Raw genomic sequence first — 7,243 nt, forward strand, 5'->3', positions numbered from 1 at the left:
TATTTGACACCACTGAAATTCTTGGAGACATGGCCACATTTATTCAACTTCAGTTTATATTGGTTAATGACTGACACAATCTCACAGCACCCAGAGAGACTTTGGAATGTGGCATACACAATCATTTGTACCACAAGGAGATGATTCTTGCTTGTCTTCATCATCTGGAGGAAGTGCCCGGAGGTAAAATGAAACCAGTATTTAAAAACAAGCTGCTCTCAACTGATTTTTTTTTTTAAGTAAATCTATGTGGAATAGATGTTCACAAGATCAGAGTAGAGACTGCTTTGCATTTAAGGAGTCTGCACAGATCAGTAGAATTCAAAACAAGCCTTCTCAGACAGCCCCGCTGAGACACTCTTCTAGGTCAGATCTCTGATGCTGAAGGTGGGCAAGCTACACAGGGAGGGAGGATATTGTTGTCCCTACCTGTTTGGGCAAAAGAAATCATCTCCAAATGACACAAAAACCCTAATGGAGTTGATCCAGGGGATCCTGGATTTGTTTAAAATTGAATGTAGGGTGGCAGACAGTTTTCTCAGCTGATACAAGCCCACGAGTTTTTGGAGAGGAGATGACAGCATTATCAGAACTAGATGGAGCAACAGCAACTTCTCTTTTGAGATGTTGCTGTGGGGCCAGAGTGGTGCTTCGTACTTTACAGACTCTATGCCCTCATCTTCCTGGGCTGTCTGTGAAGCATAGATTGTTATCTGCATTTTGAGGATGAAGATGTTGAGGCATGGAGGTGAAACATATTTAGGCTTACATATTCCAACTAGGCTTTTTTTTTTTTTTTTTTTTTTTTTTTTTTGGTTTTTCAAGACAGGGTTTCTCTGTGTAGACCTGGCTGTTCTGGACCTCACTCTGTAGACCAGGCTAGCCTCAAACTCAGAGATCCGCCTGTCTCTGCCTCCCAAGTGCTGGGATTAAAGACATACACCACCATTGCCCAGCCCAACTAGGCTTTTTAAAAAAATGATTTTATTACTTATGAAATAAAAACAACTTAGGACATAGCAATAAGTTAGCAAGATATAGAAGCTACAATCTTTGGAAAATAGTAACCCCTCATAATTGTTATAATACATAGCTTTGTATACCACTTGAACATTGTTTAAAAAATCATACTCTATAAAGGCTGGTAAAAGAAACATTGTCTCCAATATCAGCCACATATCCTGACCTTCAAGTACTTAAGACACAGTTGAAATAAAATGTATTTCCAAACGGGTTTATCTTCCACAGTCCCAGAAACTCTTCTATTGTGTAAGTTAGGCGGTGGCTCCAGGAGCTACCAGGAAACTTTTTTTTTTTTTTTTTTTTTTTTTTTTTTTTTTGTCTAGAACTACTTAGTCCAAATGGGAGTCCAAATAGTCTCCCAAGACTAGAAGAGACCATTTCTCCAAAGTTTTCCAAAGTGAGGCTCTTCCCTCAACTGAACTTGACTTTTGGATTTAATGATGTGCATGAGATAAGGCCCACTTCAGAGGGCAGTTGTGTGTGCTGGCTCTGAGTATGATTACATTGCTGATTATTTTCTTGTATATTACTCAGGGTGGATAGTGACTGGGGCTCTCTGCTAGGGCAGTGTGGTGCAGGGCAATAGTAGTATCAGACTGCTTCATCCAGCTGCACTGCAGGTAGCTCCATTGAGATTGAATGTAGTTTTGTGGATGAGTTTCCAGTGAGCATCCATGGTACTTCAGGATATTGATTCTCTCAGTAGATGGGAGGCAGAGCAGACCTGGATTGGCTAGAACCTGGATTTGACAACCCAAGCTGCCTCTGACTACAGATAGCTCCATTCTGATTACTCTAGTGTTAAACAAAAGGATTGTGTTCTCTGTGGGCCATTCTGTGAGAATGTTTGGAGACTCCCTGGGAGCATTGCATACTCTGATCCAAATGTACCAGGGAAACCTACAGAAGTAGTCACATTTGCTGTAGCTTCTGGTTGTAACTTTAACTTTATTACCTGAGTTAACTCTGAAATGCAGAACAATCCAATCTAGCTCCTTAAATCACTTGGGTGGAGGGTACAGTCTCACTGGGGCTACTATAACAAAGGGCTGTGGTCCCGGCAGCTTACAGACACCAGAGGCTTATTCCTCTGAGTTCCAGAGCCTGGAAGTCCACTATCAAGGTAATGATTTGCTCGAGTCTGGAGAAGGTCACCTTTTGGGTTCACAGATGGTCACTCCAGGGTCTCTCTTATGATGGGCACTCATTAGGTCATGAGAACTCACTGTCAAGGCTGCCTCCCAACTCCAACATCATAGTAGCAGTAACTTAACTTTTGAGATATTTTGTGAAGCCAAGATGATGCTTAGCTTACAGACTATGCCCTTATACTTCTGGGCTCTGTAGGAAGCATAGATTGTTATCTGCATTTTGAGTAGGGCTTAAGGAATACATTTGGGGTATGGGAACCACAAACGTTAGATCATAGCACACAAAGAAACTAATGCCAAGGGGCCCTCTGTTTCTATTTCTTCTCTTCTTCCCCTTCTCTTCTTCCTCCCCTTCCCATTCCCCCTCTTCTCTTCCTCACTATACAACCCAGGCTGCTTCAAACTCACAATCTTTCTGCCTCAGCTGCCCACCTACTGGGATTACAGGTATCGTGTGTACTGCCACCTCAACTGTAACTGTAACGTGTTTTCTAGAGATAAAGGGAGGGTTGTAGAGTGTAAGCCAGCAGGGCCTTTGCCACCACAGAAGGGGAGATGAATTATTGAAACATTGGAGTTTAGCAGGTATTTCTAACTAATAAGATCTCTTAGCTATGGCTCCCAAACGCCACCAGATGTCAAAAGGAGATTCATAATGACACTTAGGTTTGCAAAGCCCCCATTTTGAAACTGTGGCCGTGTAGTACCCATATTGTACTGAGATCATATTTAATTCTGACAAAGAACAAATATGAGGTAGTAAGAACTTGCTGGTTTTTCCTGTACCTCTGGAGAGGAGTATTGGGCTGTATTGTTTTTGACACAGTGCCTCAATTAAGCCTTAAGAACAGGTAGTCCATGCTTCATGAAATAGAGCCATGTGTCAACAGGGAGAATTCGGCAGCATGGTTTGAGGTTTAGTTTGATGTTCCTCCACCAGTCACAATAATTACATTGCTGTCTTTTCATAATATGATTTATTTAGATGTTGCTTTATGAATTAATTCCTTCTAATTGCTGCTCCCCTTGCTGTAAATCAAGGTTTCTTGCTTTCTGTAGTACAGCAAACATGATCCTACTATGCAGTAATTAGTCCAATTAGGAAGCAAGGCAGATGTGGAAAACCAATTAGTTTCAGGAATATGTCCCTGCCTATGTATCCCAAGCACTGTTCAATTGAAATTTAATAGCAACTTAATAAAACATTGTTTCATTCACAAACCGTCTCCTCCTTCCAAGCTCTCAGTTGTTTGTTTATCTGCTCATTTTAAAGGGAGTCAGTGCCAACTTGCTTCATGGTTGGCCAATCTCTTTCTGTGTGAAGATTAGTGTCATTATTTTCTCCCTGTGGTTTAAATGGAGAGATCCATGCTTGAAGAGGGAAGTAGACACCATTGATCCAGGGGAAAGGATGAGGTCTGGTCATCTCCGTTCTTCTTTTCCTAACTATTGGGGATCTCCGTGACCTAAAAGCAAGACCTTAATAATAACCATCCTTCTTTCCATGGCTTGATCCAAAAACTTAAACCATGAGACTAGAATATTGTGTTTTATTAAAACACACATAAATCCATGAACACATGTACATAAATAAAAGCTTATATAGACACATGCACATGTACACACATACATGCATGCAGGGAGACACATGCCTAGGCTCCCAATTTGTCTGCCAATCCCATTAGATCTTCTCTTGGGCTCAGGCTGGAATATGACACTAGGGACATTCCTATCCTTTAACTTATTCAATTGGAAAATTGGAATGAAGTGAAGTACTAACCTCATGGGTTCCAAAGATAACAACTTATGATAGCAACTTTGAAAGTATTAACCCACAAATCACCAACAAAACAAAAAAGGGTTACTAATCCAAATGTTTGTAATATAAATGAAAAATTACCATGTATGACTTTGGCCAGTGACACGAGGGTTATCTCAGGCCTCAGACTGAGTTAGGACCTGTGATGGTGATGATTATGCATAATGTACCTGTGTCCTTTGATATAGAGCAAGGCACCCCAGGAGTGGGCAAAGGGGTGGCGGATTAAGCCTGTAGTTCATCCCTCTTGTAAAGCAGAAGGCAGAGGAATCTCACTTCTTCTTGTCTAAGGGATACAGACAGCAAATCTGAGAGAGAGGCTCACTTCCAGGTACGGAGGCTTCTCCCACAGAAGGAGAGGCAGAGCTAAACTTAGCTCACGGCCCCACTGTGTTCTTTATTTGTACAAACAGCTTGTACCTGCCTTTGGGGAACAAATCTCTAGCTCTGGGACATCTACATGAGAGTTATTCTTTAAAAATCTATCACCAAACAATTACAGCAACTGAGAATCCCTCTTTGCAGCTCGGTCTGATAGGTGAGTTAGTGAACTTTTGATTTATGTAACTCATTATCATTGCACAGTGACTGCAGCGCCACGCTCCATTTGTCTCTTGGATCATTATGCGGTTGGCTTTCTCCATGTCCTGGAAGCGAGACCTTAATAATAACCAGCAAGGGTAATATAATTAGTAAGAAAGTGGCATCACTGTGTTCATTCAGCCCTTCCGTGTATGTGTACATGTGTGTGTGTACATGCCAAGACTAGGGTAGCCGTGCAGATGCAACATGCTCTTTGGAGACTAGCAACTCCCTTCTCTCCTGAATCAGCAGGTTCTCTGTAGATGTCGAGAGAGTCCAATCAGGGTCTCTCAGCTGCAGGCTGCAGTGTGGGGAGCAAAGGACACGAAAAAAGTGTCACCGTGGAAAAAAAGATTGCCACAAATCCGTGGTGGGTTTTAGAGGATGACTGCCCCTGTGACCTGGAAGATGAAGCTATTCATCCCAGCTCACAGGACACGATTATTGCTCTTTTGATTGTATCTGCTCCTTGGGGGATGCCGTGACAACGCTCAGGTTATAAACAGCCAGCCGCTCAGGGTGGATGATGTGCCAGCCTCAGGTGATTGAGGGACATGAGGTCTGAAGCTGAAATTGTACAGCAGCTTCCACTGTCCTTCTGAGGCTACTCAGTGGAAGACACATTTTATGGGGCCTTGAAAAAGACACTTGCTAACCAAACCAGCAAAAAAAATTAAAATTAGGCTCACTGTCCAAAAGTTCAATAAAATTGAATTTGAGAAATATTTATTAACAGGTCCCAATAGTTACAGATATTGTTGTTCAGATAAATAAGCATCCATTGTGCTTGAGTGCATGAATTACTTCAGCATAGCCCACAGTTACAATCTACCTGGGCCTAAGTAGGGTTTCTAACTGGAAGAGAGAATGGACCAGGGGATCAAAAGGAGCTTTGTCAAGAATGATTGTATGAGCTGTATCCTGAAGGGTAGTGGGCTGGAGATAAGCACAGAGGACAGGCACAATAGGCAACAGAAGGTGCCGGAAGGCTATGGGGCAGTGATCAGGTTAGGTCTGTTCTCTAGTCTCAGGACATCAGTGGCTGTGAAGGCAGCTGGCTTATAGTATGGGCACTCTGGGATCTGCCCAGGTTCTGGTAGACACAGGGCAGCACCAGAAGCCTCAGCCAGCAGGGTAGTCATATTTTGGGGGCATTTTATTTCCTTCTTAAAAAAATTCTGTGTGTGTGTGTGTGTGTGTGTCCATGTGTGACCCTGTGTGTTCATGTTGAGGCCAGAAGTCAATTAGTGCCAGCTGTCTTCTCAAAATTTTTTTTTACTTAATTAAATTAATTATTAATTTTTGAGACAGGGTCTCTCACTCTGCACCTGGAGCTCACTGTCTGTCTCGAGACCTCCAGGTATCCATTAGGTCCAAAAGAAACTCTGCAATGGTGCTTACTAGCATACAAAGTTCAGGCTGACCTCCTGGCGCTCCCAGGATCACAGTTACCTGGTAGAGTCCAGGCTGCCATTTGTCTCTTTTTGGCTTTTTTCACCTGCCTCCTACCATGGAACTTCTCCAGCTTATAGGGTTCCCTTCCTCAGCTCCCATTCCCTTATAGCCCTGATAATTTTACTATGCAATCTCTTGCCCTTCCCTTCCCCCAATCTCTTTCGTACTCTCTGTCTCCCCCTGCAGCCCCCTTCACATCCCAGTCAGGGCTCAGTCTGTTACTTCCTCTATTCTGGACTCTTCCAGATGCTGCTGGCTATACTCTCCATCATACCTACAATTAAAATGGTTCCCTCAACCATACTCTGGAACAGTCATGTTGTCAGTTTATACAGTATCCTTCTATCTCTACCTCCCTGGTACTTAACAATGCATCTAGCTTTTATTCAGTACTGGGAATCTAAACGGAGTTCCTCATGCCTGTGAAGCGGACACTTGACCTACTTAGCCACCTCCAGACCCCTGTTGGTATGTCTCCACACAGACCACCTTCTTGACCCTGTCCTCTGGTATGCTAAGTGATTGCTCTGGAAAATGAAATAAAAATAAATCCCATCGACTAAGAGCCATCTATTGACATGGCTCTTAATAGATGGGACCACGAGAGCTCATCCTGTGCGGTCTTATCTACAATGGCAATGTTGAATTATCCCCGAGTCCAAAGACTTGCAAGCTATCGCTGTAAGGTAAATTTTGTAATAATAGAACAGTGTGATTTTTCTCAGTAGCTAACAGGGGAGGGGAGGATAATAAAAATAGCAGTGATTTGGGTTTTCCTCAGGGGCCTCCAGGGAATTAGGTGTCCACACTTCCCCACTGTTCTATTACTTGGGAAGAATGGGAGCCTGAATAAATGCTGGGAGGGCTCCTCTGCAGCTTTCCTCGGGGCTTTCTGAGAGAACTGCCTCTGGGGCATCTGCTTTCCCAAGCAATCAATGCAACCACCGAGTGAGAAATGAGTAACAGCAACTGCTTAGCATCCATTCTTCCTTGTAATTAATACCACGTGGCTATGCAGACAGCCAAGCTGTCTGGTGGAGAGATGCTCATTCAGGGGAACCAAGCAACAAACAAACAAATGGAAAAAGGTTGTGCGCACATAATTCTTGCAAAATTCAAGAAGACAATGGCTTACCTCCAAGTTATCGGTACCCAAGTACCACTTGGGGGTTATGTCTTGTCTTTTTTCTTTTCTTCTGAAAAAAATCAGCTT

The sequence above is a fragment of the Mastomys coucha genome, unplaced genomic scaffold, assembly GCF_008632895.1.
Source record: "Mastomys coucha isolate ucsf_1 unplaced genomic scaffold, UCSF_Mcou_1 pScaffold1, whole genome shotgun sequence".
NCBI lineage: Eukaryota > Metazoa > Chordata > Mammalia > Rodentia > Muridae > Mastomys > Mastomys coucha.